The sequence below is a fragment of the Arvicola amphibius genome, chromosome 9 (assembly GCF_903992535.2).
Source record: "Arvicola amphibius chromosome 9, mArvAmp1.2, whole genome shotgun sequence".
Taxonomy (NCBI): Eukaryota; Metazoa; Chordata; class Mammalia; order Rodentia; family Cricetidae; genus Arvicola; species Arvicola amphibius.
The window spans coordinates 2,836,754-2,862,173 of NC_052055.2; the positions used below are offsets into that span (position 1 = coordinate 2,836,754).

The window sequence follows — 25,420 nt, forward strand, 5'->3', positions numbered from 1 at the left end:
TGAGTCACTTTGGAAGACTCGGCGTCTTTTCTGGTGGAGTCAAGGAAAGTCCTAGAGGGTTTCAGGCTAGCTCACCTTGCCACCTTCCACAGAACCACTGTCAGCGAGCTCACGCAGACTGAAAGTCTAAAACTTTGTTCGTCTAGCCTCCTCTCCCCCAAATTCTGCGGAGAATAGAGTTACTCTTTCCAAAACCTTTTAGCTGACTTAATCTTTTCCCTTCCTGTTTCCTATAAAGCTGGATTCCAGTTATTTTTGTGGTGATATCCCCCGTACTTGCTGGCATCTTCCTCTATTCTTTTCAACGTTAAGACAGAGGTTGGTTTTCTTATTATAAGGACCATTTGCTGGCTCCATTATTGCTGGGCTGATAAACATGCTCTGCCCAGAATTGTTAAAGGCACCGTTTGCCTCCTTGTGAAGATGATCATCAGCCTGATGAGGTACATGTCTTAAGTCTTGGGAGGCTGAGGCAGGTGAGTGGATCTCTGTGAGTTCAAGCCCAGCCTGGTCTACATAGTGAATTACAGGTCAGCCAGAACTACAGAGTGAGACCCTGTCTCACAAAAACAAAAAGACAAGATGATGAGAATATCTCCTTTTGAAGATGAGAAAACAGATCCCTGGACGGCTGAGTTCCCGAGGGTTGGGTCTGTGATTCTAGCTTGGATTTTGTTTTTGTTTTGTTTTTCTTTTCTGCCAACTGATTTCTTGCTCTATTCTGTTGTCTCAGGTCTTCTGTTTCTTCAGTAGCCATTTTTTTTCCTGCTACTTTGAACATCTTGAATGAGATCTTCCTGTGCTAGACGCTGTCAGTGATTGCTAAAAAGTGCCGTGGGCATGCCTCTTAACGAAGCTTTGTTGTGGAAAGTCTCAGCCCTCCTCTTCTGCTGCGTTCTAGAACAGATTTGCTAGGGAACTCTGCCTGACTGCAGCCTGTTATTATAATCTTAGCCAAAGAGATATAACTGCCTGAAATGATTAAATTAAAATGCAATTCAGCCTTGAGAATGTTACATGTCTAAAGGAATAAAATGCACAGTTTCTCATATGTGGCTTCTCAATATTGTAGCTGTTTGAGAGCCAATAGCGTGTCTTTGTTCCTCAGAATAAGGAGGACTTATTCATCTCCGCATTAACTCGTCTCAACTGCATATTCACTGCCCACCCCCAAATTTGTGTAAGTTTTCAAAAGCCTGAGATACAAATGCCTTTTGTTGGGGAACGGAAGACGCCAAGCGAGCCTCGTGCTAATAGTTTCCTCATCCAGTCTCTAACAAGAGTCACAGCCACCACTGAGCATTTCTTTAAAGCCTTGGGCAGCAAATGAGACTTCCCAGCTATTCGTCTGGCAGCATTTCTTGCTTTTAAGATGGTTGAAGCAGCCAGTTAGGAACCAGTAATGGCTAATTCAATTGTTTTTTAGTGTGCCTGTTTTAACTTTGTTGTATGAGGTCATTTTGTCAGCAGTTTTCAGCTGTTCTGTGTCCCATTCCCCACCCCCCATGCCTTCAAGATGGTTTAAACCACTGTTTTCCTAAGATTCTAAGTGGAGGAGGGGTGAAGATCCTCAAGATGGCTCAGTCAGGAAAGGCGCTCGTCACCAACCTGACTCTTGAGCCCTCGAGCCCTTGAGATGGAAGGGTGAAGGGTGTTCTTAGATGCCAACATGCATCCAGTGTTGCTCCTAAATAAATGTGCCCCTTTGTTTTTATCCTTGCTTTAAGCAACTTGGGAAGCTATCGCCAACCAGTGTCTTGCAATGAAGGAACACTCTAATCATGGACATTTGGAAGTGAGTTCTGCAGCAGCTCTTGGATGGTTAGCATTCGCTTGGAACAGCAAAGGCTTCTGGGAAGTCAGTGGTAGAAAAGTTTAATGTGTTTATAGGGTTCTTTGTTTTGTTAGCTTGTGACACAAGCTGGATCACCTGGAAGGAGGGGTCCACAACTGAGACTTTGAGTCCAGACTGGCATCTGGCTATGTCATGGGCATTTTCTCAACTGAAGGTGATGTGGGAGGACCCGGTCCACCATGGGTGGTGCGGTCCCTGGAGAGATGGTCCTGAGTGATAAGAAAAAGCGGGCTGCACAAGCCAGTAAGCAGCCTCCCTCCACGGCCCTTGCTTCAGATCCCTCCTCCAGCTTCCTACCCAACTTCCCTCAGTGAGGGACTGTGACCTGAAAGTGTCCGATGAAATAAACCATCTCATCCTCAAGTGTAGCCAGGACATGGGGCTACACTTCCCATCATGCTTCCTGAGGATCTGCATGGGGACTCAGGTCCGCTTCTCTGACTTACTCTGTTTTTGATGCCCTCAGTACTTGTAAGAAGTGTTGTTTGGAATCCCACCCCTTTGCCCTTTCTCATCCACTCCAGTGAACTCCTGGGGCGCGCTTTGTAGTTTGTTCATAGATAGATGAACAATTTCAATTTCTTTCTTTTAGGCTCCCAGAACTTCTTTTGGTCGTTCTACTTCTTCAGCTTACCTTGCTAATTTTTACAAGAAGTGCATGTGTGCATGTGTGTGTGTCTGTGTGTGCTCATGTGTGTGTGCATGCCAGTGCATATGTCTATGCATGACCATGTGGAGTGGAAGCCAGAGGACAGCCTCAAGTACAATTCCTTAGTTTGTTTGGTTTGAGGCAGGGTCTCTCACTGGCCTGGACCTTGCTTTAGACTACACCAGCTACCCAGCAAATCCCAGGGAATTGTTGATCTGTTCCTGTTCCTCTCAGAACTGGGAGAGTACAAACAGGCAACTTTTTTTTAAATGTATGTTCTGGGGATGGAACTCTCCTGGGCCATTTCCCCAGCCCTTAACAAGAGTTTTGAATTGAATCTGCAACTGGTCATCTCCTAAGGAGAGCAGTATCAAGGCTTTTACTTTCTTTAAGATAGTGTCCTGCTGTGTTGCCTGGGTTGACTTTGAATCTGAGAATCTCCTGTCTTTGCCTCTGGGGTGCTGGGATTACAGCCCCATTATGGAATGTTATTTTAACTAGGCAAAGATGTGTTACATTTGTTTACGCTGCATTTGTTTAACGACTTACAGATGTATTGCTTTGCCTGCCTAAGGCACCTGATTGGTCTAATAAAGAGCTGAACAGCCAATAGCTGGGCAGTAGAGGAATAGGCAGGGCTGGCAAGCAGAGAGAAGTCTAGGCTTGGGAGAAGGAAGAGAAAATGAGGGAGAAAGAGAGTGAGACACGCAGGGCAAGCCAGCCAGACAGACATAGTACATATAGAATAAAAGAAGGTAAAAAGCCCCAAGGCAAAACATAAATGAAGAGAAACAGATTAAATCGAGCATTCATAACTAATAAGAAGTCTCCTTGTCATGAGCTGGGACCCGGTTTGTGACCCAGGAGAAAGCCTGCTACCCGGGCATTCCCCACTCCCTGCAGCCCTGCGCTGTGTTATTCACCGTTTGCTTCACGAGTCATGCTCTCCAGCAGTTAGTAATGCCGTTGCCTTCTTGTCAAAAGCCATCCTGCTTTCTTGAGGAAGAGATGCTGAGACTGCCAGCTGCAGAGAAAATGGGTGTACACGAGTTTCTGTGAACCGCTCCCCTTCTCCGACGTTTATGGATTTACTTATTTGAAGTAGATGTGTGTTATTGTCTGCCTTGTCCTTTCAGCCCTTCCTTCTTTGTCTCTGTCTCATTCCATCTTTTTCTTCCTCTTCTGCCGAACCCAGGTGTCACCGCACCCACTAGAATGGAAGCACAAGATTGGGTGCAACCCCACACTCCCCAGAACGGCTGTGCTATGCTGAGGATTGGGTGATGACAGGAAGTGGGGGGGGGGGGCTTGATCAGGTGTGCAAAGAAGAATCTTATTTCCTCACAGTAGGACTCACAGGATTTGGGGGTTTTATTTTTGCTTTTTTTTTTTTTTTGTCTGAGAGTCTAAGTTATGTTCTAAGTTTTAATTACCAAGCCTAAGAGAGCCATGAAACAAAAATGTCTCTAATGTGCAAGTGCCTTGCGCCAGGACAGACTCTGAAATGCTAGAGGCTGTGGTTTACGGGAGATGCCAAGCCTCGTGTCTTCATTCCTCCAAACAATGTTGTTTGACTCATCTACCATCTGCACCCAATGTGCCTGATCACCTGCAGGCCGGAGTCCGCGGGCAGGAAGTATGTCAGGATGTAGGCTTGCCCCTAATTGGACCTAGTGGGAAACACAGAGCCTTATGGGTTACCTTTAGAAGCCTCCACTAAACGTGACTCATGTGGCCGTTTTCTGGGAACTCTGGAATGGTCCTGGCCAGAGTCCATCAATTTGGCCAGTATTTAATTAGCGCTTGCTTCAGATTTGGTTCAAAAATTATGGTCGTGGTCCCATTATCGACTGGTGGGATTAACACAGATAGAAACTGTCTTAGACTTTGCAGTTCATATTGATCTTTTATTATTTTTTAAAAGATTTTATCTTTATTTTTATTTATTTTCATGGGTGTGTACGTACACATGTATGTGTCTGGCATGTATTTCCGTGTGCCCTAAGAGGTGAAAAGAAGATGTCTAGTCTCTTCTGTGTGGTAGTGAGCTGTGTAATGGGGGCTCTAGGAGCAGAGTTCAGGCCTCAGGAAAAGCAGCAAGTGCTCTTAACTGCTGAGCCGTCTCTCTAGCCCCAGTTCACACAATCTTCGTTAAAAGCACTGTTGCCATTGTCATGGGTGTCGATGACGTGTAAATGTATGATCCACAGTTCAGTTTCATTTCCAAGCCGGGTACAGCAGAGCATGTTTGTAATCCCAGGACTCGGGAGGCAGAGCGAGTTCTAGGACAGCCAGGTCTACAGAGTAGTATACCCTGTCTCAGAAAACAAAAACAAAAACAGCGCCCCCCCCAAAAAAAATGTATTTACAAACATTGCTGTTTAACTTCCCTATGGTTATCATGAAATAGCATTCTTCTTTTTATTCTTGTTTGAAGCATTTTAAAATGTTGAAAAAATTATCATAGTAAATCTTATTTTGCAGGCCACACAAAAACAGAGAGGAGGTTTTAGTTCATGCACCTCTATCTTGGGCCAAAAGCTCAAGAATCTCCCTTATACCACCCAGTAAACAAACAGCAAGCACACCATATAGTAGGGCTGGAAGGCTTATGGAAGATTCCTCATCCAGGCAGGTGAGGGGTCCCTCTCCATCCAGCCTGAGAGGGAACAGTATCTTTGAGAGACAGAACTGTCTGATGTTTGGTGCCTGGTTAAAGAGGGAAAAGAAGGGATGCCGGGGCTGTGGATGCACCACCGGCAGACCTCATAGGCATCCTGCTGTTGAAATACCTGGCCTGGACCACAGCATCCCACAGGATACCAGGACCACAGCATCCCACAGGATGCCTGGACCACAGCATCCCACAGGATGCCAGCCACTCCACTGGAAATGTCTGACTTACTTTTCCCCTCCAAGGCTGTGAGAGCGATTGCTCCTCTAGGAGAGATACAGGGATGCTGGAGGCAGTGTCAGAAACAGGATTTGAACTCTAGCCTGGGTGGTATTCAACCACCTCCCTTCTACACCATGCTGCCTTTTCTAGGAAAGACCCCAGAAAAACAAGGTGACCATTCTCTCTATAACTTCCTTCTGCTGGAAACAAAAGCCATACCAAACAGCGAAAGCTTTTAAAATCCAACAGAACCCACGAGGATCAGCAAACCCTCTGAACGGCTGATTTTCTTCACCTGCCTATTTTAAGGAGAGGGTTTTTTTTTGAGCCTGACTCATGGCTCAAGTGTTTGTGGCCTGTGTTACCTTAGGTGAACCATGGAGCTCCCTGAGCCCCAGCTCTCACCTAAGAGTAACGACTGGTAGACCTGCGCAGTGGTGTCACCAGCTTTAAGAGAGATCGGATGAGCCCTGCTCTTCATGTGGGTCTCACTGCTGACAGCCTGCATGCAGTTAGCCACTGATCTGTTTCTTCATTCGTTCTATCAGCTCCTGGGAATGGCTGCCGCATGCTGATAACCGTAACATGGGATAAGCAGGAAGCTGATAGTTTGGTTAGGATTCAGGTATATTGGCAGAGTGGGAGCACAAGGGAGGGCGTGGCATTTGGAAGTGTATGGAGAGAGGGCAAAGCTCGGGCTTCCAAGGAGATGGGGCAGAGTTTAGAGGCAGTTGGCTCAGCCATTCCCGCAACTGATCACTGACCAACATAAATCTTACCGCACACAAGAGAAAAAGCAACATCAACAACAAAGAATTTTTTATATATGCAAATGTTTGATGGCAAAACAGGAAACCCAACGAGGGTCAAGGGCAATACTTCCTTCCCAAGTCTTCGGTGTTTACTGCAGGCGGTCTTGGAAGTTTCCTGCCAGGATGTCCACCAGAAAGTGGAGCAGCCTGACCCAGAGCTGTTTGCCCCTCAGAACTTCCCTTTGGAAGAAGCTGGTTTCATTTCGAATGTTCTCTATGGCCTTGGAGGACACCTCCCCCCATCACAGCAATATTCAAAAGGAATTTAGAAGGAAATGATTTGCTCGGGGTCTACACGGGCCGCACGCGACATTGGGGAACTGCCCTCCGGATTGCACAGGTTTGCTGTGCATCACGGGTGGAAGGGCAGATGTGTCACGCCAGGCTGCCTGGGGGTGAGATTCAGCTCCAGCATTTACTAGCTACGTGACCTTGTTCTTGGGGAAGATAAATGACGTGATGTGTGCACAGAAAGCATCACAGCATTTGATCCAGGAGATGGAAACAGATTCCTGCTAGTTCTTACTTGGAGATCGTTCCTGGTGCCACTACATGGTTCTCTAGCCACTGCCTGTTGTGGTGCCACTTAGACTGAGTTCATAGACATCTTTGCAATATAGCCCCAAGTCAGAGAGGATGCTTTAAAGTCTAGCAGGGCCTTAAGGTTAGGTTTCACACTTCTACACTCTAGTGGGGTTTATCTTAGGTGTATATATAGGTCTTATATTATGTAGCTTCCACTATATAATCATGGAGGAAGACAGAACCTAATGATGACACTGTGTGGGGGTTAACAAGAGAAACAGTAAATTAGCAGAACTACCGACATTCCTTCTAGGTCAAGACTATGCAGTAAAACTTGGGGCAGTGTGGCATTAAGGCTAAAGCAAAGCAAAACAAATATAGTCTTTATAGACTTGTATTTTATAACTTTTTTCCCATCCTCTGCCTAGAGTTTTTGGGTCATCTGGTATATCCCGTTCTAATATGTTTTCATTCTTGATGGTGACCTTTACCATAGAAAAATACAAGCTAGCTGGATAGTCTTACTGCGGTGAAGCAATGGGTGCCTACTTACTGTTTCGGGGTTCACAGGCCCCAGATTCTAGTTTCACTCTTTTTCTAACATGTCCTCTCTCTCCAAGACTCTCTTGTCATCTACAGACCACTAATTAGGCCGTCTTGGATAAAAGATTGTAACCGGAAACTTTTGTTCCCAGCCACCTAGATCCAAATAATCACACAGAAACTGTATTAATTATATCACTGTTTAGCTTATTAGCTGAGGCCTTTATTAACTAACTCTTACATCTTAAATTAGCCCATTTCTATTATTTTATATTTTGCCGTGAGGCTTGTGGTTTGTTAACTCTTACTTCTTGGGTGGCTACATGGCCTGACTCCGCCTTCTTTCCTCCTCTGTCTCTGCTTGGATTTCCTACCTTGCTATATTCTGTCCTACTATAGGCCAAAGCAACTTCTTTGTTAACCAATGGTAATAAAACATATTCACAGCATTACAGAGGACAATCCCATATCACAAGATTGTTAGGCTAAAGCAAGGGGAATGGAAGAGACATATTCTTCCTCCTGAGCCATTTATCTGAACATTTTTCACATGCTGCACAGTAGGGCCACAGGATATATCCCTGTCACTGAAAAATAGGCAACTCCCAGAATACAAGAGAGTGTCAGCATATAAAAAGAAAAGGGTTATCTGCAAGACCCTTCTCTTGAGAGAAGAGGCAGACCCTATTCTTGCTAACCCTACAGCACAGCGTGAGGATGTTCTGTTGATAAAAGTCCCTTGAGCAGAACAGAACTTTGCCCTTGTGGAGCACCAATAGACAGCACTGTGATCCATGCATGATTCCATGGGTCCCTGGGAAACAGAGGAGGAAGAACAGATTTAGGAAGCAGCCCAAGGACCATGATATCATTTAGATCCAAAATGTTTCCAAAAGACCCATGTGTTCATCTTGTTTTCCTTCCATGGTGCTATGAGAAGGTAGTGGAACCTTTGAGAGATGCGGCTCTACAGGAGGTTAAGCCATGTCTTAAGAAGGATTGTGAGACTCTGGCCATACCATAAGGTGAGCATCTTGTTCTACCACGCACCCTATGATGATGCCCTGCCTACCATCATAGACCTCCAACCAACAAGGTCAGCAGGTAGCACCTTCCAAACTGTAGACCCAAATAACTGTCTCCTCTTCATAAGTCTATCGGTCACAGGTATTTGTTACAATACCAGAAATCTGGTTAGTGTGGCTTACACAAGGTGGGGGGGGAGTTGTGGGACACTAACATAAGTGGAAACTCAGGGGACAGCAACCACGCCAGTCCCAAAGTCAAATGCAGTCTGGCCTGGCTGCTGGTCAACCTGCAGATCCCAATAATAAAGCTTCACTCCTCGGTGACAGAAAACACAACAAGCAAAGGACTCTGTGTTGGGCTGGGTGGAAGAATACAATCGAAAGGAAGCCCCAGTCAGTTTAGTGAATGAAGTCACTTTAGTGAATGTTTGAGCAGCTGGGGATGTTCACCACTGAATAAGATTGAATTATACCAGACATTATCAAGGAGGGATGCTAGAGAGGGGAGGGGAGAAAACTGTATGGTCTCTAGGACTGCGGAGTGATGGTGGAAAGGTCTCCTGCCGCAGATGCTATCCAGGGTACCACTTCCCAGCTCCCTGTTTCCTGGTGATAATCGGAAGGGGAGCCGGACATGGCCATGGTGGCAAATGCCTGTAATCTCAACTCTTGGGAGGTGGAAGCAGAAGGATTAACAGTTCAAAGCCAGCCTTGGCTAAATGAGGCCCTGTCTCAAAACAAAACAAAAAACAAACAAACAAAACAGCAAGCACAAGACAGAAAGCAAACAGAAAATCAGAAGATGAACAGACTCGGGAGTGGTGGGAAAGCTACTTTCTAAGCTGTACAGCACCCTGAACTCAACCTCCAACATCAAGGAAAATAAATACGAACAGAAAGCAGGCAGATCTTAATCTGCATTCATTCTACTTTGAAAGTGATAGGCCCCATGGGTGAAAAAGGAAAACAAAGTTTATAAAAGACAATGTTAACAGTGTCAGGAAGAGTGTCCACAGTGTGCTCATGTATGTTATCAGTGTCAGGAAGAGTGTCCAAACTGTGTTCATGTATGTTAACTGTCAGGAAGAGTGTCCACAGTGTGCTCATGTATGTTATCAGTGTCAGGAAGAGGTGCCCAGTCTGCGTTCATGTATGTTAACAGTGTCAGGAAGAGTGCCCAATCTGTGCTCATGTGTGACTCAGGAAGTGCCGGGCACGATTCTGTGAGTGCAACATGGAGTGGAGGAGGCTAAGAGGTCAGGTGTGGGTGGGGAAGAGGGAACAAGTCAGTCCCTGGTGTCAAGAGGACACCCCGGGGCAAAGTAACCGCTCTTATCATCACTGCTGATTGCAGAGGGCAGCAGGGCGATCTCTGAGTCTGCCAGCCTGGTCTTCACAGAGAGCTCCAGGCCAATCAGGGCGGCTGCAGGATGAGACCTTGTCTTAAAAACACAACAAAAACAAGCAGTAAAGTCTGAAACAAACTGTCCAACAGTGAGCTATGAGTGTAGCTCTGGGTTAGGTGTTCAAGCCCACGAATCACTACTGTTTCTCATCAATAAGGACAACATAAGGGCAGCAGCTATCACACTGATCGATAGCCATGGTTTCTGCTCTTCACAAACGGAAGCTGTGCGGCAAGAGTCAGAATAAGGCAGAGTACGTTAGCGGCACCAACAGATTTGAGCTGTCAGCTGAGAGACTGCCGCCTACTGATGTGGCTGGAGAGGGCTTACAGCCCATCGTCACAGAAAGGGGACGTTTGATATGGATCTGGGAAGACGCGGAGAACTCTGACAGACAGTTAGGGATTAGCATTTCAAGCGGAGAATTCATCCAAGACAAGCAAAGCGGGCTGGAGAGCTGAGAAAGGGTGGCTGAAGATCACAGAGATGTCCACACTAGAAGTATTGGTCTGTTTTCCATCACTGTAATGGCATATCTGGGACTAGGTGCTTTGTGAAGAAAATAGGTTTGCTTTGGCAGATGAAAGCCTGCGTCATCTGGTCCTGCCCCCTCTCTGTGTGTCTGTCTGTCTGTCTCTGTTTTTCTCTGTGTGTGTTTCTCTCTCTCCCCCTCTCTCTCTCTGACACGGGGTCTCATTATGTAGCTTTCCCTGGCCTTGAACTCACTATAGTTCAGAATAGCACAATTCTCTTGCTGCAGCCTCCTGAATGCTGGGATTAGAGGGACAAACCATACCTAGCTTTGATTTTACCCTTCTTGTTGGCAGAGTCCTGAGATGGCACAGAACACAACATAACAAGAGAGAGGGAGCATATGTGTGTGTCTCTTTCTGTCTCCTTTTTAAAAGCAGCCAGGATTCCATCATGGAGGCTCCACTTTGCCAGTTGATCTTAGTTTCCACTTTTTTTTTTTTTTTTTTTTTTTTTTTTGGTTTTTTCAAGACAGGGTTTCTCTGTAGCTTTGGAGCCTGTCCTGGAACTAGCTCTTGTAGACCAGGCTGGTCTCGAACTCACAGAGATCCGCCTGCCTCTGCCTCCCGAGTGCTGGGATTAAAGGCGTGCGCCACCGCCGCCCGGCTTAATTTTTTTTTATTTCTTTATTTCACAGGTGGAGCGTATGACATGGCACAAGCATGGAGGTCAAAGGGCATCAGTTCTTTCTTTCCACCTGTGGTCCTGGAACTCCAACACCAATTGTCAGACTTAGTGTCAAGTGCCTTCACCTGCTAAGCCATCTCTGGTTCCTGTCTGTACCCTTTTCATACCTTATAATGTGACTTATCTCCACACATGAGCTCTGCCAGGACAGGCTAAAACAGCACCCGGGGACAGAGGTTTGCTTGGACTCGTAGAAAATGAGAAGCTAGGCACTGAGGGTCACAGAGTGGGGAGGTGGAGAGGTCCAGCTAGGACTGTCAGAAGCAGTTTGTCAAATCTCTGTGGGGCAAACTGTGGAGAAGAAGGAGTGAGAGAGAAATCTGAAAGCATTGTGATATGAGAATAAATTGAAGAGAAGTTTATTTATTTATTATTTATATCATGGATTAGTTTTTACTTCAAGGAAGAGAAAACCCCCAAAGATGACAGAGTTAGGCAAAACAGTCTGAGCTGCTGTGTTTGCTCAGCCAAGTCTGCAAGGCTCAAGAACCCTAGGCTCCTGGCCCTGCCTTTCCTAAGTACATCCTGCTGTTGCTAGGCCTGGGGCAGCCCTTGTCTGTACCAGAAAGGAAGATGGAGGAGCAAGGTTGTTTTAAGGTAGAGCATTTTGCTGGAGATGTAGATGAGTGGTAGAGTCCTGCCTACCGCTCAGAGAGCTCCGAGTTGTCCCCAGAACCCCAAGCAAACACGCTTAAATTCATTTATGTTTATTTTATGTGCATTGGTGTTTTGCCTGCATGTATGTCTGTGCGAGGGTGTTGGGTTCCCCTAGAGCTGGAGCTACAGACAGTTGTGAGCCACCAGACGGGTGCTGAGAATTGAACCCCGGTCCTCTGGAAGAGCAGTCAGTGCTCTTAACTGCTTAGCTATTTCTCCGGGGTCTTCCATCGGATACCACTTCATCTCAGAACTTAATAATATGGCCACATCTAGCAAGGGCAGCTGGGAAATGAGGCATCTTGAATCCATATTGCCAGCCAAGGAGTCTGTCTTGGTCTGGGAAAGAAAGAATGGGTACCAGGAATTCACTGGCTTCCTCGGCTACCATCAAATCAAAAGAGGAAGGACAACTGCCTGTAATTTATAGGGGCAGAAAATTATTCTCTGGATCTTCATGAAAAATAATTTTCAAATCAAGTTTTCCATCCTAGAACATGTTTCTAAACTGATTACCCTGGAGACTGAATAGCCTTACAGATAATTCTGGCTTTGCCGCAACTGGCCAAGGCTGCCTCTGAGAGGGTTGATTGTCCAGGTCTTCCTGACCCTGCTGCCGTTAGTAACCCTGCCTCAGAGCTGCTCTTAAATGGAAAATAAATCCATTATCATAATGTTGTTAAATGCAGTTGTTAACCACGGCCCGACAGTCTGTGAACCATTTCCAGCCCCGTTATTCTTGCTCTTTGGTGAAACAGCCATAGCCCCCAGCTCCCCCACATCACAGGCATCCAGTGGTCTCCCCTTCACTGGGTACCTTGCCCACCAATGCCTGAAGCAGCTTCTTCTTCTTCTTCTTCTTCTTCTTCTTCTTCTTCTTCTTCTTCTTCTTCTTCTTCTTCTTCTTCTTCTTCTTCTTCTTCTCCTTTTTGGTTTTTTGAGACAGGGTTTCCCTGTAGTTTCTAGAGCCTATCCTGGAACTAGCTCTTGTAAACCAGGCTGGCCTTGAACTCAGAGATCCGCCTGCCTCTGCCTCCCGAGTGCTGGGATTAAAGGCGTGTGCCACCACTGCCCAGCCCTGAAGCATCTTCTTAAGCCACTGCTTACAACAGGGACTGTGCTCCCCCTGTGGTTAACGTGCCCTGTATGGACTACCTTGTGTGTTTGTTTGGGGTGCTGCGGAGAATTCAGGGCTCTGTGGTAGGCAGGATTCTACCACTGAGCTGTCTCTCCAGCAAAATGTTCTACCTTAAAACACCTCCTTCATCTGGCCCTCAAAATCCCCTCCTACCAACTCTGAGAGGCTACCATGGCTTTCTGGCTTGTGGGGGCAAATAAGGAAGGTGTTTTTGTCCTTCTCCATCTCTTTCTGTCCTCTGCCTTCTGTTCCTGTCTCTGGGTGGTTGGTCCATTTGCTTAATTCAATGGAGCTTTGTGTTTAAATAGAGGCAGGTTTTCAGCTAGAATGTTAGGAACTCCAGAGAAGTATCACAGCTATGTTTACAGGTATTAAAATTTTACTGATAATAGTAAACATATACTCACTACTATTCTGTGGAAAAAGCAAATGTATCTAACCAGGTAAGGACTTGGACGTGCAAACAAATCACTGTTTCCTCTTTCACCGCACTGGGGTGCCCTGGTCCCGATTATATCAGCTGCTTTTTAGGCTTTATTTATTTACCTATTTATTTACCTTTGTTTGTTTTGAGATGAGGTCTCTCTATGGAACCCTGACTCTCCTGGAATTCATTGTGTAGATAGGCTGGACTTGAACTCATAGAGAATGTGCCTGTCTCTGCCTCCTGGGTGCTGGGATTAAAGACTTGTGCCACCATGCCTGGCTAGATTTTTTTTTTTTTTTAGATTTATTTTATTTCGTTTGTCTGAGTGTTTTGCCTGCACTTATGCCTGTTCACCACGGGAGTGCCTGGTGCCATAGACCTACAAGGAGGGCGTTTGATCCCTGGGACTACAGTTATATAGGTGGTTGTGAACCAACAAGTGCTGAACCCTAGGTCCTCTGCAAGAGCAGAACATGCTCTTAACCACGGAGGCATCTCTTCAGCGCCCGGGTTTTATTTTATTAACAGAGCGAGGTTTCCGGACTTTCGTTGCCATGCTACGTTTCCACAGCCACTGTAATCTGGAATTTGTTCCAGAAGACGAGTTCCTGTTTCCTCGGAGCTTCCGTTCGGCGCAGTGGTCCTTATTCCTAGCTGATTCGGCCCTCTGAAGAGCATTGACAATGTTGGGGACACTCTGGGGTGTGGGGCACGACTATCACCTACAAGGTGTTACAGTTTCAACCCTTGCTTCTACCATAGCATCTGCGGGGGTGCAGCCCTGGGCTGTCACCTGGACACCTCAGGTCCCCCCATATGCTACCCCTGCCCTTCCTCACCTGCGTCACAGTTAAGACGGTGATAACTATTACAGCAGATGCCAAGGCACCAGGCACCGAGCGTCAGTTCCATCTGTCCGGCAGAGCGTCCTCTTCCCTGCAGGCCTCTCTGTCCCTTCTGCTGTCCCTCGGCTGGTCAGGGCGCTGGCTATATTTAGTGTCCCTTCTGTCCTAGAGTCAGCCACAGGCGCTCATGCCCATCAGGGTGCGGTCACCCCCTTGTCCCCTGTATGCACCCAGAACTTCTGAGTCATCCCAGGGAGCGGCACCCGCTTGGAATCTTGGACCGTTTCTCGTGACCAGGTCTTACCTAGATTTTCTTGCCCTACTCTGAGCATAATTCATGGGGGGACGCTGATTCTGCCTGCCATCTCTGTCCCTCTCCCACATCCTTCAACGCCTTATTCTGAGGAAGCAGATCCCCAGCCCCTTCAGCATCCTTCCTCTTCCTCTCTCTTACCCACTTCCCAAGTCTCCTTAGTGTTCCCCAGTATGCCTTACGGAAAGGAGAACCTCACTTCAATCCTCAGAAACCATAGCTGGGGAAAAGAGACAGGTGGAGCCCTGTGACTTGCAATCAGCCATCTTAGCTGTCTTGGTCAGTGAAAAAGACCATGTGTCAAGGGAAAAAAATATGGATGGCACCTGATGAATGACAATGGAGGTTGTCTTCTGGACTCTGCACACACACACACACACACACACACACACAGAGAGAGAGAGAGAGAGAGAGAGAGAGAGAGAGAGAGAGAGAGAGAGAGAGAGAGAGAGAGAGAGAGTCTTTAGGAGGCCTCAGGAGACCAACAAATAATTAATTTCTTTTGTGGTAATCAAGCTTGGAGAGTTGATGTTTCAAGAGTTGGATGTGGATCATATAACCATCCCTTTCTATATTTTTAAAAGTCATCATGCTACTTGAAGATTTTTTTTCCTCTGCAGATTACATGGGTCATTTTCAAGCTTGATTAACAAAATAAACAAATTCATTAAATATTAAATAAAGCAAAATTAAATAAAGTTTGTTGCTGCTTCTGCTCTTTGTAGACTATCTAATTAATATTCAATTTGTCCTAGTTGAACATTTTAAAATTTAGTTTTAAGCTTTCAAACTCGATCTGCAAATGTAATTATTTTATTTGTAAATATAGTGATTCTTATTTAAAAATAAGAATGATTTATTTTCCCTGTTGTTTGATCCAGGGTTTATTCACAAATTTAAAAAAGATATAATTTCTTCAAACCTGGATCTTAATTTTCTAAAATGTCTTCAACAATCTTTACAAATTTAATATCTTTGATTTTTAGAAATGCCTGATGGGGCAATGTTTTAAATCTAGCAAGAAAAATCTTTCTATAGCTGAAGTAACTCCTATAATAAACTTGGCTCTTGTGTGTAACAAACTGGGTCCTCTTGAATATTCAAATGCTGTTTAAGGTTATTTTTATGTGGAGCTGGAGAGCTCCGGTGGCTAAGAGTGTTTACTGTTTTTGCCAGGAGCTGGGTTAAGTTTCCAGCACCCACATTAGGTAGCTCACAACCACCTGTCCTCCAGTTCCAGTGAGCTGATTGTCTCTTCGGGCCTCCATGGGCCCCTGCACACAGAGTACACTGTCAGTTAGCTATGTGACCCTGGGCGATTTTTCTGGATGGCAGTATTGGAGCAGCAGATGAACACACTGAACAGACTGGCTGTACCTAGTGTGTCACGAGAGGATGAGTGTGCTGTGTCTCTCAAACTTCACCCTTACCTTATTTTTATCATGGCCTCTTTCACTTTTAACACATGAGTTGGCAGATCTCTGCTGTCTCCCTTGGGGTATAGCCTAGCTTCTAGTTAATTGAATTTTCCATTCCTTATTAGTTTGTAAATCTCATTTTGTTTTACCTTCTCTCTTTCATTGTTGCGGAAGTTAACTAGACTTTCCCCTAGAGCTCAGAGCCAAGCTTTGTTTCCCAACTTTTGCAATTACTGTGGCCAGCTGAGTGACTGAGTTCAGGCCAGTATATGTGTGTGTGTGGGTGTGTGTGTGTGCGCGCGCGCGCGCCAATGAGGAGAAAACAAATTTTGATTTGTTTTCAAACTATTATCAAAGCAATTATTTATGTTTTAAAGATTGTTTGAATTAAATTGTCACTCACGTCTATATGTTGTGATTTTAGTGGAAATTCTTCAAGCTACTGATAACTGTAAAAAAAAATTCTGAAAATTCAGATACTGTTAGTTAACACTGTGTGTTCTGCATCCATTCTGGTAACCACCAATCAAAGGAATGTGGTGTTCAGCCGGTCACCCCGGCCATCGTGAAAACCAGACCAACATAAATTCTTTCCTAATGTGAACTAATGCCATGAGACATGTACAGCTTTTTAGACAACTTTTTAAGCACCCGATAAAGCAAAAAATCAGTAGCCCATTGGTACTTAAATCACTTACACTATTCATGAAAAAAAAAATAAACTTATTGGTACAAATATTCAAGGCTCTAGAATTCCCCCGGTCCTAGCAAACAGGAAATGGCCAGATACAATGGCCATATTCCTAGGAGAACAAACAAATGTCAGCCACCCAGGTGCTCTTGGGGAGACTGCAGATGTGTTCAAGGGGTTCGAGTGGAACATTTGGGAACATCAATGTCTTGTTTTCCTTCTAAAAGGAATAAAATTCTTAACACTTTTGAGGCAGGTTAGTGTACTCAAGACAGTAATGAGGCCCTAGTTTCTTTTGTTTCTCCCACACTTCCTTCCTGCTCAGCCTTGGCATTTGAGGTTGCTAACGGTTACGGGTCCTTTTTGTTTTGTTTTCTTTTATAGGACTGTCTTCAGGCACACGCTAGAGGACCCGTCACCAGTTCCCTTTCCTCTCCTCCAGCACCTGGTTCCCTCCTATGTGCCCCAGCTGCCCCAGGAAGCCTTTTCATCTGTATGAAGCGACACATAATAGATTTTGAAAATGAAATTGGTGAACGTATTTCTTTCAACATGAATTTATCTAATCCACCCCGACCCCGAAATGTCAAACTTTAACCTCTGTTAAGTTTCCACACACACACAAAAAAAAAACATATGGATAATAAAAAATGGGCTTGAGAGAAGAGAGGAGAATGGTGGGAAGCTCGGTGGACCTGCTGTGTGGATTCAGTGTAGTAAGTCAGAGCAGGGATCTGTGATAAACCCCCCCCCCCCCAATACTGCTGTGTTATCAGGAAGCTTCTGAGAAGCAGTCCTGGCAGGAAGTGACTTCTCAACCTGAAGCTAGGAGCAGGCTGTCAGATGGTGATTCTATTTATCAGCTCAGGGATGGGACAAGGCCAATGCGAACATCATTGCAGTCTTCCCTGTTTTCCTAGTAATAGGATGGCTGTCAGGAGAAAGCCACTATTGCTCCGGGCATCGCACCATCTCTAGGGAAAGAAGGGAAGGGATCACAGGGCCAACCCTTCCCCCTTTTGTCAGTAAAGCAGAATCTTCTGTGTGTTGCTCTGTCATGCTGTCTTTCCTGGTCACGGGGAAGCCAAAATAGAGCACACTGAAGGACTGGCGCTCTTGACATGACATCAGAGAGGGCGTGGCTGGTGCGGCCACACCAGGAGAATGACCCAAGAAGATGGCTAGTGGTACTCAGGCCATGTTCCTTTCATCACAAGGGATTCTTGAAGCTAAATAATGCTGCCCAGCATGATTTTAGAAGCCTGTGTTCACCGAAGATCCATAACTAGAACTTTATGTGTTAGGGAAAAATAACCCTCTGCTTTCTATCCTCTCTGCTCAAATCTTCGAACAGTCCCACTGAATACTCGCAGAATGTTGCTTTACACTGTGTGAAGATGTGTCCCTGTGATTAGTTTAATAAAGAGTTGAATGGCCAATAGCTAGGCAGGAAGACTTTCAACTCAAGTTTCAACTCTTGAGTGAGATTTCTGGGGACAGAGAGCTCTGGGAGGAAGAAGGCGTGGCCAGGCAGACACTGAGGAGGCAGGATGGGCAGAACAGAGTAAAATACTGAGCCATGTAAAAGGATGTAGATTAAAAATATGGGTTAATTTAAGCTATAAAAACTAGTTAGGAACAAACCTAAGCTAAGGCCATGCTTTCATAATTAATAGTAAGTCTTTATGTCGTGTGTGTGTGTGTGTGTGTGTGTGTGTGTGAACTGGCAACTCAAATAAAAATCTGGCTACAGTGAAGACTTGCCTAAATGGCATAGGAAAACACTCTGGATTATCCGTGAACTTGGCTGAAGAAAATCCTGCAGGTTTCCAATAAGAAGTATGTTTACAATGGTCCAAGAAGGCATTGGCCACTGCTTCCCCAGCTGGAGAGCCTCGGGCTTGGATTGCACTTTGTTATTATTTGTAATCTGTGTAAGTATGTATATGATGTGTATATGTGGTGTGTGCGCACATGTCTGGTATAGGCATGAACATGTCACTGCTGAGGGTCATGGCATAAAATCAGAAGGTTCAATTTAATACTCAATGGCTATTGGCCATTCAACTCTTTATTAAACTAATCACAGGGACACATCTTCACACAGTGTCAACCCACCAGAAACAAACTCTCTGGTAGAGGAATCTCTCTTACGCAAGGCTACGCGACTACAGACTTAGGAAGAGATTTTGCTTCTCACTGTAACTTCACGTGTGCTATTGCATTCCTTCCCTAGCGGCTCTGGGGAATCCCCATTGTCTTTATCTAGTATGTGTGCATCTTGTGAATACATCCCGATCCACTGGGCATTTCTATCTGTAGATTGTCAAGAATGTGACTCCTCCTTACTCGTATTGTCTAATTGATATTAATAATGTTAGTTTATACAGAGTTTTGATGAATAAAATGAATGCAAGAGATGCTACTTAAGCCAGGGGTTCTAAGTTCCTCTTAAGAGCTGTCTTGGAACACAACCTAAAAAAACAACTGTATTTCTCCAGCTTCTAAAATAGCCATATACGATCAACTGATGCAAAACTTCAAAGTAGCTTTAGACCAGGTGCCTTGCTCATGGGTTTTAAGATAAACTATTCCTAGAAGAAAAAAAAATCTTATTTACAAGGACATATAGTAAACTGTCTGATCTGTTGAACCGAGGTAAAAACTGTGAAGCGACTTAATGTCTGTGCCAGGTCTGACTGATGACCGAGGACCAGGTCTGGTGATGACCGAGGACCAGGTCTGGTGATGACCGAGGACCAGGTCTGGTGATGACCGAGGACCAGGTCTGACTGATGACCGAGGACCAGGTCTGACTGATGACCGAGGACCAGGTCTGACTGATGACCGAGGACCAGGTCTGACTGATGACCGAGGACCAGGTCTGGTGATGACCGAGGACCAGGTCTGGCTGATGACTGAGGACCAGGTCTGATGACCGAGGACCAGGTCTGGCTGATAACTGAGGTTGGTGATTAAGTCTCTGTCTAAATTCTTAACCTCAGTTTTATGACCTTTGTTCAGATACCACAGGGATAGATTCTCTATCTGGCCAGGGTTACAAACTTTCCCTTTTTATGGTCATGGGTTATCTGCAGTGCAGAAAAATATATTTTAGGATATAAAACACTTTTACTATCATTGTGCCTTGGAGAGAGCCCTAGGAATTTATCTGAGCTCCTGCCCACACTCCCTGTCCTGCAGTTCCCTGCAGAGAGGGGCCTCTCAGTGGTGCACTGGCTCCATGCTGCACCCTTTCCACAAACAGTAAACAAACAGTATCCAGTCCAAAAAAGTCCAGCTTTTATGACTGTTAACCACAAAATGTTTTTAAGATGTTTATACACTTAGTAGTATTGGATCTAGCACACAATGTCCTTATTTCTCTTAGACTTCTTAATAGTTTAGTTTTATAAGGCTACTCTATAGATAACAAAAAGACTTCTCTTTTTGCAGCTGTGGGTTGCTGCCCACTAATTAGGGAGTTGACTGGGAGAAAGTGCCCCTTCCTTGCTATGTGGCTATTTTTCTGGATTTATTGCATTATAAGCTGTTGGAATGACTATGTTTCTCATCATTTAAAAAATGATGTGTGACCTTCAAATGTAATGCCTGAAGGATTTAGGGGGTATTTAAGCTGTGAAGAACAAGGAGACTTCAGCATGAGAGCACAAAGAGAGAAACCATCAGGAAAGTGTGTGTGCTTTTCTTTTCCCTAAACCCCTTAGATAGAAAAGTTTTAGCTGTACACCAACTCCATGGATATCACCAGTAACCTGGACTTTGTCTGGGAGCTGGTTCTCCATAGTCCAAGGTATGTCACACCCCAGGTGTTGAGGTCGACGGACAACTTTGAGTGTCAGCCATCACCTTCCACCTTGTTTGAGACTTTGAGATGGGTGTGATTTTGCTAGGACAGCTGGCCTTAGTACCTCCAGAGGTTTCCCTGTTTCAGCCCTTATAAGAGCCTTAAGAGGGCTGGGATTACAGATGCACACACATCTGGCTTTACAGGGGTTTGGGAAGCTGAATGTGGATTTTCATGCTTGCTCATCAAGTGCTTTGACACACCCAGCCTCCTCTGTGGCCCTAGCTTGGATTTTATTTTAATCCAAAGGAAGCACAGCCATGGCCACGCCCACTCCCATGCCATGCGCACCCACCCCAACTATGCCTGGACAATAAATGTTAGGGAGTGGGAGCTTGGCTGGAGCAGGCACCCCTCCCTTCTCAGGTACATAGACACCAAAAATGCTGAGAGCTGTTTGTGACTGTTTGTAATGGCAATTACATTCTGTGACATCTGCGGGCTGTCCAACAGGCAGAGTTTCTGCCCTGTGATATCGTGTGATATTTAGGCAAGGGAATGATGACAGAGCAGCCCCTGGCTCCAGAACATCTCTGCATGACAGCAACATAAAGCCTGGCAAGGGGCTATGGCAACCGGGTTGGGTTTGCCATCGGCACGCATCTCTCAGGCTGGGTAGGGAGGCAGAAACGAGCTCATGTGCCCTGTTGCACACAATGGAGCCTTCTAAAAAGATCTCACGCTCCCATGAAATGTTCTTCCCCCAAGAAAAAAATCTGAAGGGAAGACTCTTGTCTTCCAAGCTAGAACCCACTTTAAATGGTGAAGAGGACAGAGTCCAGATGCCTGCTACCCTGAAGGTGAACCTTGGGAACATTACACTAAGAGAAAGAAACCAGATACAAAGGCCACACATCATCGGATCTCGTTCACACGACATATCTGTAAAGGTAGAGCAAAAAGAGACTGAAAGGGGATTCGTGGTTCCCAGGGGCTGGAAGAAGGGAAGCATTCAAGGAACTCGGTAGTGGGTGTGGGTACCTGGTAGTGGGTATGGATAATTCATAGTGGTTATGGATAACTCACAGTGGGATGTTTTCTTTCTTTAGAACCTGCTTCTCCAAATGCTTACATTGAACAGAAGAAAATGATTTACACCAACATTGCAGTGATATTTTGTTATTCACAATATACAAGAGCTTTCCCAATTTTTAAAATTCTGGTAAAATATAAAATTTGCTGTCTTAGCTATTTATGTGTTGTTTCTGCGTTTGAAACCGAGTGTTGCTGTGTAGCCTTGGCTGGTCTCAGCCTTGCAATTCTCACCTCTCACGTGGCCCCAAGGCCATCTTACTGTGACCATTTCTAAGAAGACATCTCAGCAGAATTATCTTCACGGTGTTGTACAGCCATCACTACCACCCACCTTGGTTACAGTCTTGGTAACTGTAGGAAATTGCAGCTGTATCCCTTTTAACCAACTCCCAGTTCTGACCCTTCCCACCCCACCCCGCCCCGCCCTGTCCCACCCCACCCCCAGCAGCTACCATTTTTCTCACCAACCTCCAGGACTATAAGTAGCTTGTGTGACTGGAGTCACACACTACTTACTTATCTTTTTGTGACTGATCTCTTTTACTTAGTACGCGCTCTCTCTCTCTTTTTTCAATTTATTTAACTTTATTTTATGTGCATTAGTGTGAAGATATCAGATCTCCTGGAACTGGAGTTACAAACAGTTGTGAGCTGCCATGTGGGTGCTGAGAATTGAAACCCCGGGTCCTCTGGAAGAGCAGCCAGTGCTCTTAACCACGGAGCCATCTCTCAAAGCCCACATGGGCTCTTGTTAGGTGACGAGAACTTTCTAGAATGGGAAAGTTGTACAGCAGTGACCATACCAAGCAGCAGCACACAGTCTTAGTCTTTCTTCCCACTTTCCTTTTTTTTTTTTTTTTTTTGAGACAGGGCCTCACTATCTGGAACTTACTCTGTAGACCAGGCTGACCTTGAACCCACAGAGATCTGCCTGTCTCTGCCTCTCCAGTGCTGGGATTAAAGTTGACACCTAGCCCACCTAGCCATTCATTAATGTTTGAAGCAGTCTCACCCTGAAGCCAAAAAGACTGGCTTAAACTTCTGGGCTGAAGGGCTGGGATCCTCCCGGCTTTGCCTCTCCAGTGGCTTGGTGTACGCAACTCTAAAAAGTGAGTTGTGTTACATACATCTTACTGAATATGCTTTTCAAAGCCCACATACGGGAGGAGAATTATTGAAGCATCAAACCCACAGAGTCACAAAAGTTAGGAGAGCCCGGGTTTCGTGGCACCGAACAGAGTGGCAGAAAAAGCATAGGACTTGAGGTCAGGAAACTGACTGATTGGAAAGCCAGCCAATCTTTCCTGGCCTCACCTCCTTGTCTGTAAAGAGGGCATGTAGATTAGAGAAACCCAAATTGTTGTCTGCCTTCTGTATTTGAAGACTCATTCTGTGCGGTTATTTCGGGTGTAAGACAGCCGGGCAGACGGGACAAACAAGCAGGCCCTTCCCCTACAACATTTGTGTCTTCTTATGCTCCCTTGTCCTCTTCAACCTCCCACACCCTGCTTGCCAGACTTGGATCTGGGAGCCTTGCCCCTGTTCCAACACCAGCAAGCACTGTGCCAGGGGTGGGCAAGCATTGTGCCAGGGGTGGGCAAGCATCCTCCAGGGAAATATCCTGCACTGGGGTTGCTACTCTAACATTTTTACAGGGATGGAAACTTGGTCTGTGCCCAGGAAAGCCAGAGACTGTTCATTGCTGGGAACCTACAACTTCTAGCAGCTTTTAGATTGATGTGGTTTTACTTAACATTGAGACAAAGGGAAATGCATCAGAACTTGCAAGGGGCTCACAGTCACACTGACTGGGGTGAGCTGCCTCTGTCTTATAGCTCAATCTTATTAGAAAAAAAAAATACAACAAAGGGTTTTTGGTCATAAATGGGCAAATTAAGAATGTCTAAAGCACTCAAGTTTTTCTCTTTTAGATGCTCATGCATGTGTTTCTATTTTTCTCACTTTAATTTGTCCACTCAAACACTGTGCTGTGACCCCCACAGAGGAGCGCAGTGTCACAGCCCAGCGCAGTGGGAGTCCCAGGATGTGTTCAGGGAGTTGGGCCGTGGGTCCGCCCTGGTGGGGCTCTTACGAGAGACCATCAGTCGTGCAGACTGCTCTGCTCATGGCCAGCAAGATGGTCCAGAGAGTTAAGAAGCTCGCTGCCGAGTCTGATGGCCTGTTGGTTTGATTCCTGAGGCCAATGGTGGAAGGAGAAAGACAAACTCTGCGAGTCGTATACACACACACCCATATACACACATGCACACACACATATACACACACGCATGCACACACACACACACACACATATACACACACGCACACACATACACACAATAAATAAATGTAACAGTAAATTTTAAAAAGCATCATTTGCCTCCCAGAGGTTTTTGTGAATGGTTGCGAGTATTCCTAGACCAAAGAATGCAAGAAGAAAGTATGTATGTATTCATTTTGTTCTTATCCTTCGAATTCATGGTTTTTGTCTCTTCAAACCTCAAAAATCCTCAATGGCTTCCCACTGGCTACAGAACAAAGTCCAGATTCCTTGGGATGCCATTCAAAACTGTTAACAGCAAGGCTTTCCTGGCTCCCCGGGTATCTTGTGAAATGTCGATCTGGCTGGTTTCAGTATGGCTGGAGGCCTATTTTGTTCCCCACTGGCCCAGGTGACAGGGTGTTGGAGCGCCAGCGGTAACAGGGCTTCAGCCCTCATCTTTGTCTGTTTTTCTACCACACTTGCTGGAATTTCCTCTCCTGAGCGTGACAGAACTGGCATAAAATCCGGAACCTGGCATCATTTTGGAGGCTTGAGAACAGACTGCCGGCTTCATTCGCCTTCCAGAACATTCCCTCCTCCTGGAATACCCTCCTCACTGGCCATCGAGAAACTCCTGCGGTTCTCCAGGCTCTCGGCCTCCTCTCCGAAGCCCGCCTTTCCCTCCGTCAGAGCTCCCTCCCAGCCTGCATGAGATGTATTTGTACATCTATTTGTAGATGGTCACGTTCCCGTGTTATAGGCTGCTGTCTGCACACGTTTCTCTCTCATAGGACTGTAAAGTCAGTGGTTTCGGGATTTACTACTGGCTCCCAGCTGCATCCTTGCAAGACTGATAGGGCTAGCTCACCGCAGGTGCTTTACAGCATTTCTGCTGAGTAGGAATGAGGGTGTAAGTGGATACCCTAAGGCAAAGCCAGGGGAGCCAACTGAAGTGAGAAGACAGTTTGCTCTCAACCCTCCAGGACAGGACCTCCTTTGCTGGGGTGATTGGCACATGATTCCAGTGAGGTGTGGCTCTGACATTCCAGGTGTGCTTTTAAAAAGGCCAGGTCCTTTCTAACAGGGTAGTGGCCGAGAAACTCCAACTGTCAGCATTGGCAGAGCCGCTGGGACAAGGGTGTGACGGCCCTGCACCTGACGAAGCATCACGCTCTTAATGAAACCTGACTCTGTCTGGGTTGATGCGCTGAACAGACCTTTATGACTGGGCCTCATAAGGAGCTATCGGGTCTTAGGTCGTTAAAATAGGTGTCAGCCATAACCACAGTGAAGTGACGTCCGTACGCCGTTCTGCTACATAAAGACATTTATTACCAAGCAGGTACAAACAGGCATGTGACTTGCTCTGCAGGCTCGGTGGAAATCCCAGGCCTTTGATTTGACGGAAGTGCATGTGACATTGCTTTGTGCCCTGAGTAGACTTTCTCCTCACATCCTCCAACAAGCAGAGCGGAACAGGGACCGGTGCCATCTCAGGTATGGCAGCAGACAGCTGGCTTGACCTCTGACCCTTCCTGTTTGTGTGAGACCAAGTGAGCTCATTCAAAATGCCAAAGTTCTATTCCCATTCTCCCTCTCTCCCTCTCTCCCTCTCTCCCTCTTCTCTCCATCTCTTCCTCTTTCAATAGCCCAGGCTGACATTGAGTGTGCTTGTGTGTGTCAGAAAATGTCCTTTAACTTCAGATTCCCCCCCCCCCCGCCATCCCGAGTGCCATCTCGTGCCCGGCTTTTTGCACGGGGTTGGACTGTACCCAAGGCTCCGTGTACGCCGATACTCTACCCATGCAGCTATATTCCCAGCTCTCTCACTGC

The 25,420-nt window shown here is 45.9% G+C and overlaps 1 long non-coding RNA gene across 1 annotated transcript; it reads left to right on the top strand.

Moving 5' to 3' along the window:
- The first annotated feature begins 302 nt into the window (after positions 1-302).
- On the top strand, positions 303-16,950 carry LOC119824037. Its single transcript, XR_005287013.1, has 2 exons — positions 303-476; positions 16,806-16,950. It is a non-coding gene; the product is annotated as an uncharacterized LOC119824037 (long non-coding RNA).
- The last annotated feature ends 8,470 nt before the right edge of the window (positions 16,951-25,420 follow it).